The sequence below is a fragment of the Geospiza fortis genome, unplaced genomic scaffold (assembly GCF_000277835.1).
Source record: "Geospiza fortis unplaced genomic scaffold, GeoFor_1.0 scaffold387, whole genome shotgun sequence".
Lineage (NCBI taxonomy): Eukaryota > Metazoa > Chordata > Aves > Passeriformes > Thraupidae > Geospiza > Geospiza fortis.
The window spans coordinates 663,439-673,953 of NW_005054546.1; the positions used below are offsets into that span (position 1 = coordinate 663,439).

General features: G+C 52.4%; 1 long non-coding RNA gene across 1 annotated transcript; it reads left to right on the forward strand.

The window, feature by feature from the left end:
- Positions 1-84: 84 nt before the first annotated feature.
- LOC115948828 lies at positions 85-3,119 on the forward strand. Its single transcript, XR_004082600.1, has 3 exons — positions 85-534; positions 1,634-1,754; positions 2,460-3,119. It is a non-coding gene; the product is annotated as an uncharacterized LOC115948828 (long non-coding RNA).
- The last annotated feature ends 7,396 nt before the right edge of the window (positions 3,120-10,515 follow it).

Sequence of the window (10,515 nt, forward strand, 5' to 3'; positions counted from 1 at the left end):
CTGCTGTGTCGCGGGGGAGCGGTGGCCTGAGGCGCTGCTGCCTGTGAGGCTCACACGGCGTTCCCCCCGTTCTGCGCGTGCGCCCTGAGCGCCGCCGAACGGCCCCGGTCCCCCCGGCGCCGCCGTGCCGCGGTGCCCTCAGGGCTGGGGGGCTTCTCCCCACCTCCCTGCGCCCCCATGGCCTTGGGCACCCATTTCCTATGGGCTCTCTGTCTGTGGTGGGGCTCCCTTCTCCCTCGGAGCTTCCCTATCCCCTGTGCCCCTCTCCCAGCTCTCCCAGCGGGGCTTCTCTTCTACCACAGACTTCCTGTGGGACGCCCCTCACCCCCATTTTCATCCTTTATTTTAGTGCCAGAGGTGCAGCAGGTCACATCCCACCCTGTCCGAGGTTCTTTCTAGGCTAACGGACACGTGGGGACACAAACGGACACGTGGGGACACAAACGGACACGTTCCCCATCGTAATCCCAGAGCAGGCGCAGCCCCCGCTGCCGGTGGATCCTCCCTTTGCCGGGCAGACACCATCCGGACCGTGTGAGTTATAAAACTACCGGCAGGGAACAGAGAGCTCCTGCCTGCTGCTGCACCGCGCTGTCAAATGAGAGCCGGGTGTCATTTACCGGCTGGCACCGGGATCCGAGCGGCGGCACCGCCCGGAGCTGTCCCGGTACTGCCGAGCTGCCAGCGGCCCCTGTTGGGCGGTGGGCGCTGTGGTGTTTATACCTGTGGGTGTGGATCATAACCAAAGGCTTGGTGTGGGAGCTCAGGACATTCCTCTGGCTGCCCTGGATGATTCGAGACCCTGGCAGGGGCCTCAGAGACGTTGGCATGGAGTCAAAGACCCTTGTGCCTTCGATTTTAACCCATGGAAACAATTACCAACTTTGGGCAAAGAGTAAAAAGCCACAAGGGTTTGAATAGAATGATAGTGAATTTACCACAGGGTGGAAAAGTAGAATTTCGGGGTTTTTAGAATGGGGGTTCAAGAGGCAAGATGGAGGAATCTGGGCATGTCCAGCCTTTCTCCTTCTTGGTCTCCATCTTCTGCTGTGATGGTGGCACTTCTGGATTGGTTTAGAGTAGAAACACACTGTGTAACATGGGTGATGGGTATTGGAAAATTATTGTAAATAATGTACATTTAGTACGTTTTAGTGTAAAAAGCTAACACCACCCCAAGGGCAGTCAATGTGCCACGGTTGGAGAAAGAATGTTATAGATAAGAAAAAATAAACAACCTTGAAAAGCAGAACCGAGGCATCTCGGCTTCTTCTTCAGTCTCAGGGCTGGGAAAAAGAGACTTTCTAACACCTCAGGGTCATCCTGACACCAGGGACCTCCTCAGCTTGGGAGCTGAGCTGTTAGATGGAGCAGCCGTGGGGTCGGGTTCTTGCTCCAGGCAACAAGTGGCAGGACAAGAGGAAGTGACCTCAGGTTGCACAGGGCAGGTTTAGATCGGATGTTAGGGGATGTTTCTTCAGGGAAGGGGTGATCAGGCACTGGAAGAGGCGTTGGTGAAGCCATCATTCCTGGAAGTGCTCAAAAATGGAGAGGATGTGGCATCTGGGGATATGGGTTAGTGGTGGCCTTGGCAGTGATGGGGAATCAATAGCTGGAATCTGTGCTTTTACAGGGCTTTTCCAGTCTCAGCAAATCTGCAATTCTATAATTCTGCTGCTGTGGTACAACCAGTGAGCAACTATCACATGCAGGACCATCATCTGGGGGTGCCCAGACCCTCTTCTACCCGAGTGGTGGGTGTGGAGGGAGCCAGGAGGGGTGGCCATGGGTTCTGGGTGAATTTTAGGGGCCCATCTGCCTACATTTGTCCATGAATGGACAAAGACAAGCACCTCAGAGCACCCTGGTCCTCCCAGCAGCTCTGTGTGTCCCAGTGGAGTGGCAGCTGGATGTGCCTTTAGGTGGGGACCGTAACCCACTGTGGGCTCTTCCCTGCAGCTTTCCAAAGGCATTTCAATGAACCTGGAGTAGTGGCAGGGTGCAGAAATGGTGAGTCAGAGCCCAGAATTGCCAGGCTCAGCTGCTGCTCGTGTTCAGTGAAGGTTGTGGATTGTTCAGGGTTTGGGGATTTTTTTCAGATTATTTCTGAATTTAGAGATTTTGGGGCTTGTGTGTCATAGTGTGGTTTTGGTGTTTTTTTTTTTTTGTTTGTTTGGTTTTTTTTGTTTTTTTTTTTCTGTAATGGAGAGACTCCTTGCCTAAAGAAGAGCTCTGCACACTCACTGAAGTTGTCACATCTCTGTTCCTGGAGGGTCTGGGAGCACAAAGGCTCCTCCCTGGGATGAGGCTCATGGCAAACACGGGGGTCACAGTGCACATCAGCACTGTCTCCCATCCACTCCACTGAGCAGCACACAGAGCACACAACTACCCACTCCTCAATCTGTTCTTTTTTCTTTTTTTCCACCCTCTTTTAATTGCTGGTGATCTCTCCCAAGCTTTGCTCCAGGCTCAGTGATGTGATTCATCTTGGCTGCTGTGGAGATGGAATGGGAAGGTTCCAGCACTGCTTGGTGTGACATAGCTGCTCATGAAATCCTGTGCTGCTGGCATTGTTGGGCCATGTATCCTTTAGAATTGCAACACCCTAAACCTGACAAACAGGCACTTCATCCACACAAGCTCGTTCTCCTTTCTCCTTCTTTATGGAAAATTGGCAGACTCCCAACCTGTTTCCATAGGAACGGGCTGGGAGAGCAGGAGACCTCCAGCTGCTGAAGTCCCAGCATTAACACAGCCATGGCATCTGCTTGGCCGTGACAGAAGCTCCTGAACCCTCTGGAGATTGCAGGCATGGGAAAAGCAGTCAGTTTGTGGTGGAGATAAGGAGCTGATAACCAGCTTACCTGAGGCTGCCTGGCTGATTTTGGTGGAGGGTGGAAAAAGCTCCATTACTTGCTCTTGGATGCTGGCCCTCATCCTGCTCCCCTGCTTCTTTGGGGGCTGCCCCAAACCTCCCACGTTCCCCAGGCTGAGCAGAGGCTTCCCCGCAGGATGGCAGCATTCACTAAAGCTCCAGCATCAGCTGGAGATGCCTCAGGTGTCTGCCTGGATTTGCTTCCCTCTTATGAAATGAAAAGAGAGGAAATAAATTGTGGCACAGCTCCCCCGCCTGACTTTCTGCTCGGATGCCAGTTACCAGCTCAGGCTATTGTTCTGCAGAGTTTCATTTTAAGCTCCTTTATTAGACACTCTAAAATATCACTTCCTTGCTCTTGCAAACAGCCTGTTCCTACAGGAGAGATTTGTACTTCTTAGTCAGCTGATGGTGGTTTCTAAGGGAAGGCAGCCCTGGGAGTGGTGGTTTATCACCTGCTGTGCTGCTGTTTGATCCCCTCTGCCCCAGGGCCAGGCTGTGCTCTCACACTACTGCTAAGAGGTGCAATTAGGGTTTGGCCTCCTTGCAGAAGCACCCATCAAACACTCCAGGCTCCTCATGTGAGAAGTGAGGAACTGGGCTGAGCTGGTTCCCACGTCCTTCTAAGTGTTGCACTTTCTCCAGTCTGTCTGCACATGCACAGCTGGGAACTGACATGGAAAATCTTCCTAACTCTACAGCATCAGTTCTCTAGAAGGGAAAAAATGCTTTATTTTCTTCCAGTGGATTTTTATGGTAGCTGTAAACATGAAGCAGGTAATACATGGGAGATGCTGCCCCATTCTGAGCCTGTGGCCTTGGTATGAGCACCAGAGCAAGGAGCTGCTTCCCAGAAAGGTCCTTTTTCCCTGCTTTGCTCTCTATTGCTCCCAACAGACAGGTTCCCAGCTGGGGAAGCAGCAGAGCTATCCAGGGAATTGCACAAACTCTCACCTTGCTGCCCAGCCAAGGAGCAAAGCTGAGCTTTGCTACAGCCCCAGCAGCTGCCATGTCTGTGGTTTCAAATCCTCACGGGGGGGATCACTCACCCTGAGAGCTCCCAGTGAGGATCAGAGAGGAAGGGGGTGTCCTGGCACCTGTGTCTGTGTGGCACTCACCCACCTCAGGCAGCAGTGTGCCCCAGGGGTGGGCAGCATGCTGCAGTGGAGGCCAGCAGGGAAAGGCAGCTGGGCCTGGCACATCTGCAGCAGAAGGAGGCAGCACACTGACTCCCACGGCAGCTGCAGTGGTGGGAAGCAGCACAAGTTTTATTCTGTCTGGTACAAAAGGTACCCTTGAAAAAAGGCAGAAGGCAGACTGTGGCTCAGGCAGGATGTGCTATGTGAGCACGGCCTCCACTTTGAGTTCTTGGATGCTCAGGGGCTCTTTTTGTGTGGTTTTAGAGCCATCACAGCATGTGTGGCCAGATCTCCCCTGGAGTGGGCTCCCTCCCAGTGCCTTGACGGCCAGGGACTCCTTCAGCTTGGAAAGGAGCTGTGGGAGGACTGGCTGCTCAAATGTCAGTGTCTCTTTGGCATGGCTCCATGGTCAGCCTGTCCCCTACAGAGGTGTTGGCTCAGGTGATGAAGCACTGCTGCAGAGGTCAGGTGGGATCCTAGACAGACCTTGAACCTCCCAGCTTGTTCTTGGAGGGGGACTGGTGAGGAGAAGGGGGTTCCTTTCACTGCTCTGAGCACATCTGATGCAGAGGTTTCCAGAGAGTCAATCAGCTGAATTAATGAATCCTTCCTAAAGCCAGAATTCAAAGATCTTCCTAGTACGTGTCAGCTGACATGGCATTAATACTCCCTTCTGTGACCTTTACATCACCATCCAAGCCCAGGCTCTCCTTTTTGCCCTTTCATATTTAATATTAAATCTGATTTAGCTGCAAGGGGGCTTTATCATGTGCTCAGACAAATCAAAGGGATTTCACAATCCATCCCTGAGGCAGAGCCATGGTGGGAAAAGCATTGCCCTGAGGAGAAAAGCACTGACCTGAGGGTAAAAGCACCACGTGCACTGAGGACAGAGCTCTCCACCACTACTCCCTTGCCACTTACCACCACTCCTGTGCCTGATTTTTACCTGTGTTGCTTGAGGTACTTGCTGACCCCCCCTTTTTCTTGAAGCTCAGTGCTCAGCAAACTCCAAAGCTGCCCAAGGCAGCAGCTGCTGCTCTCCTCTCCTCTTGATTTATGTGCTGTTGTGCACAGAGAGATTCTAAAGGACCAGCTCCCAGGGAAAAGCCTGGCACAGCTGGATCTCCAAAGGACTTCCTGGCATGTAGGACTCCTTTGTGCCTCCCATGAGATCCCATTACACCTCTTCTACTGCTTTTTCTTTAATTGCTGCAGATGATTTTTTTTCATGCAGCACAAACTGACTGCTGATGGAGTCAGTGCCATGAGCTGCTAGAGACACAGGAGGCTTGACTGGAGGGAGTAATGGATGGCAGAGGAGATGCCAGCTGCAGATCACAGGGACATGTACAGCACTGTCATTGGTTGGCTTGCACAGATTTCCTCCCAAACAGCATTTTTTAATCTAAAAGAATGCAAGAAACTGGAGCATGTCTTGCTTCATTCATGGCTTCCCTGGAGGCAGCAGCAGCAGCATGTTAAGGAAAAAAGAGAAGGAGGAGGAAAAAATAGTCAGAAGCACCAGGTGGCTGAATATCTTGCAGCCTAATTGATTCCTCTTTAATTAGAACAAAACCTGTTGCACTCAACCAGCATTCAGTGCCAGCTTTGGAGAAAGCAGCATCTTCCCTGGCCCTGTACCAGCACAGCTTGGCATGGAGGGAGGAGAGGAACCTCAGGGAACCATGTGAAGCTGACAGTGCCTCTTCCACACCTGGGAATTCAGGCAAATTCCAGCTCTTACAACTTTCTTCGAGGCAGCAAGAGCAGGATGAAGGAGAGCCAAGCATGTCAGTGTCTGTTGCACACTGAGCTGCAGCAAGGGACTTGGCTGGGATTAACTGGAGTAACTGAGACTTCACAGGGGTTTCTGTGCCTGTCCCTGACCTCACTTGGGAACTGCTCACCGCTTCTCCCACAAATCCAGTTATTTTTAAAATGGGGAAGAGCTTGGCTTCATTTGCAGTGAAATGACTTCTCTGCTTTTTGCCTCTTCAGGTTTGAATGGATGTTCAAAACCTTGCCTGTGTTGGGGACCTGCAGGGCTGTGTCCAGCTCTGGGGCCTCAGCATAAGGACATGGAGCTGCTGGAGAGGTTCCAGAGGAAGCCATGAAGATACTTCCATGGCTGTAGCACCTCTGGACTGGAGCTGGGCTGGGAGAGCCTGGAGAATGGAAGGATCCAAGGAGACCTTGGAGCTCCCTCCAGTGCCTAAAGGAGCTCCAGGAAAGTTGGAAAGGGACTTTGGCCAAAGGTCTGGAGGTACAGGACAAGGGGGAATGGCTGCTCACTGCCAGAGGGCAGGGTTAGGTGGGATATTGGGAAGGAATTCTTCCCTATGAGGGTGGTGAGGCCCTGGCAGAGGCTGCCCAGAGGAGCTGTGGCTGCCCCATCCCTGGCAGTGTCCAAGGCCTATTGGACTTGGACTGGTGGAAGGTGTCCCTGCCCATGGCAGGGGGTGGGACAATATGAGTTTTAAGGTCTCTCCCAACTCAAACCAGTCTGTAATTCCATGAAAACAGGCTCTGCACTGCCTGGTACAGGTTAGGTGGCAATGTCAAACCTTGTCCCCTGCAGCACCTGGTCACATCTCAAATGCTTTTGGCAATGCCACCTTATGGTTTTAATTCTTTGGTCCTTGTGCCATGTGCAAAGGCTTCCCGTGGTGCAGGGTGACTGTGGGGGCTCTCCTGTCCCCTCACAGCTTCTCCCCAGCAGACCCAGGAGTTGGATTCTTCTCCTGTGTTGCTAGTTCTATTGAAATGTCATAGAGGACAAAGTGACTGCTTCATCTGTCTGTGGGTTTTTTAGCAAAGCCCCCAGCACCAACTGGCTTGGGATGGCTGCTATTGTTCCAACACAGTGACTGCCCCCCAGCAGAAAACTCCAAAATAATCATTTGAGTAGCAAAGTGTCATTTTCTAGCCCATCCCTGCTGAAAAACCTTTCTTATGGTGGGAGCACCAGGCCAGCAGCCTCTGGGAAACTGAGATGACTTCTTCCATCTGTTTAACATGTAAAGGGGCACAGATGCTGTTAACTCTAGCCTGGCCTCTCATCAGGCAGCTCCATCCTTTGCAGGTGCTCTCAGGAATTACAGGGAGAGAAGAGGAAGCTGATATGCAAATGCTGTGGCTGAGCAGGAAGCTGAAAAGGGAAAAAGCATCTTCCCAGCCCATGCATGCAGTCCCAGCCATGCTCTCCTCCCTGGGCAGGGGAGCTGGCACTGCCACAGGCTCCAGCAGTGAACTGATCCCATTGGAATGGTCTGTAGCAAGAGCTGGAGCAGCCCTGTGTGGGCTTATGAGGGCTCAGGAGCAGTTTTTGTGGTGCCAAGCTGTTTGGCTGATGTTACCCACTCTGATCTGGCCTGCAGACCTCACACCACTGCTGGTAATGAACAATAATGAATGAGCCCCTCCGTGCCAGGAGCACCAAGGCTGGCTAGGTGAATTAGCAGCACAGCAGCCTCAATTTTACCTTGGAAAAGGAGCAGCACATCCAAGATGGAAATAGTACAGGACAGGTCCCCACCTCATTTTGTCTCTGCAGCAAGTGCAGAAGAGGCTTTCCTGAACGCTTTTCTTCCTGCCTTCAAGAGCTGGGCACCAGATCTGCATTGCCCAGCTGGAAGCCACATCTCCTGCTCACTCACCACCCACCCCATCCCTCAGGAAGCAAAAGCCTCTCTGCAGGGAGTGAGACTCCCGGCTCCTGACTGGGGAAATGCCAGCATTTAGAGACCTTAGCTCAGCACAGAACACTTGCCTGCCTGCAAAGGCAAAGCCTGATCCAAAGCCCCTGTTCCCTGCCTGCCCCTCCCTCGGCCCCAGGAGCTGCCTCCCACATCTGCTCACTCCCAGCAGGCAGGTGCTGATTCAAACCTGTGCCCTGTGGAGCCAGTTTGCTTGGGATTTTCCTCTGCCTTGTGGAAGGCCAGTAGTTCCCCACTTTTTATGAAAGTTCTATCTGTAAGGAACTGTTTAGCAAAACAACAGCTTTTTTTTTTTGTTTGGTTTTTTTGTTTGTTTTGTTTTGGTTTTGATTTTTGTTTTTGTTTGTTTGTGTTTGTATTTGTTTTGTTTCTGTTTTTTGTTTTCCCTCATTTTTTCCCTCTTTTTTTCAGAAGTGCACTTCCCCTCCTGTCACTGCACATTCCAGCACTGATGCAGGCACATTGCACTGGGCTGGGTAAAAGTGCCCAGACCATCACACCAACGGCATCCTCCTCCTCCTCCCTCTCACTGCTGGGGCTGGGAAAGCAAAGGGCAGACACAGGGAAGTGGAGATCCATGCTATGGCCATTATTACCTTTCTGTTCAGAGAAACTTTAATCCTGGGCCATTATTTAAAACAGATTTCATGCTGCACATAAAGATTAACATATTCTGCCTTGCCTTCATGGGCAGTATCAGAACTAGAGCTGCCTTTGTACAGCAGGGCTCTGCTGCTCTAAGCCATTAATCCTGGAAATGAAGCTCCAAGGGTTTAATCACCTATCAGAGAGCCCCCCGGGCTGCTGGAGGTATTTTTAGGATTTAGACGTATTAGCTCAAAACTAAAAAAGCCTGATTTATTGATTAATCACAGTTCAACTACTGCACATCACCCTCCTCCTCTGCTGGCTCCACAACACCATGTTTAGCTGGGGAAGCTGTTTCTGTTGGCATCCTCCCAGCCTGCATATGAGGATGGAATTTGGGGTGCCATCTTCAGAGTGAGCTGAAGCCAGCAGTGCCCCATTGCTGGGCTCAGAGTGGTGCTCACTGGGAAAAGGTCCAGCTTCCCCTTATCTCAACCAATGCATTCACTTTGGGAAAGTTATTTTTGTACTCTTTGCACCCCAGACAACTTGTTTTGTTTTTTTAGAGGTGAGGGATGAACTGGAGGGAGCAGCCCAGCTCTGATGTTTGAGGAGAGTGGGGTGAGCATGGGGAGCCTCAGTGCAGAGCCAGAGGAAAATCATGTGCCATGCCACCGACCTCCTACACACCTTTCTTGAGCCACAGCCCAAGAACATGGGAACCAAAAATCCTTTTGAGGACCAGGAGTCTGGAAAACCCCTCATCACTCCCATAAAACAATCATCTGGGGCTTCCCCCTGGTTTTACAAAGCACCCAGCAGCTCCTGGCGTGGGGAGTCCAGAGATATGAGCCCTGCCTCAGCTTCCCTCTGCACAAGGGAACAGGGATTTATCCCCTTCCCTGGGGGCTTCCCAGACTGTGCAGACGGACCCTGAGGAGCACCAAGCTGCTTCCTGGGGATGAACAGGGCAGCTCAGCACTGCTGAGGGGAATCCCTGCACCCAGCACAACCCTCAAGCACAAAGTTTCACTTTGGCAAGGGGTCCCTGGGTCAGGAGTGCCTCCAGCATCACTCCAGGGGCAGAAAGGAAAGAGCTCTCATGGCTTGCAGAACAGAGGGTCTGAGGCACTGGTAGCTGTACGTATAGATCATATATTTGTGTGTGTAACTCTGCACACAGAGCTGCATCCTTACACACCCGCACAGGTAAATACTTCTAGATAGTGACCTCTTCAGATTAAAGTCCAAGGCACTTTTTACAGTGAACAGGTTAAAGCCATAGTTTAAAACATGCCTGTTTCTGGGTACAGCTCGGGTTTATGGCAATGCTGTGGGGATGGGCTGTTGTCGTATGGGCCAGCCCCCACTCCTGTCCTCCAGCTGAGAGACCGGCCCTGAAGGAGGAAGGTAAAGCCCAGGACTGGATCCTGACCACAGAGAACATGCAAGCAGCTCCCACTGGAAGGTGCATGGGCAGTGCTGAGACCCCAGTGGGGGGAAGAACACTTTGGGTGGAAGAAGGAGCAGAGCTGGGTGCACAGAGCACCAGGGCCCCCAGCCAAGAGCACCCACTGGGCAGGTGGTTCTGGAGCCCTGCCTGGTGCCTCATGGGGCTCTGAGGTGGCTCATCCCACAGGGAAATAACTAATGCCATGGAGAAGCTTTTTCTCTGTCCTGCAAAATCCCCTCTCTACAACCTTGGACCCTTTGGATACCTTTTAGGAGGGGTCTTGGAGTTAGGTGAGAAGGAGCTCAGAGCAGTACAGAGCCTGGCAGCAGAATCTTCCCAAACTGCTGAGCAATCACCACCATCGCCTCCCACCAAACATACCTGGTGGCCAAGGCACAGGGCTCTGGGCTGCCTGGGAGATGCTGGGCAGGAGAAGCCCAGGGGACAGTGGTGCAGAGGACCAGGAATCCCCTGGCAGCCCCAGCCCTGGCTGGCAGCAGCAGAGGCTCAGCCCTGGCCTCTCAGAAGAAGAACCAGCCTCTTTCCTCCATCAGAGCTGGTTTCTGCAGGGAGACTTCAGGTCTGGGGTACAGCAAGGAGCATCCAGACCTCGTGGCAGCTCATTGCTGCTGGGGCTCTGCTGGGTTGGACTGGCCTGGAAGGGTGAGAGCAGCACAGCTCTACAGTGACAGCATGGCAGTGACTGCAGCTCTGAGCAGGAAGGGCCAGTGCAGGGAC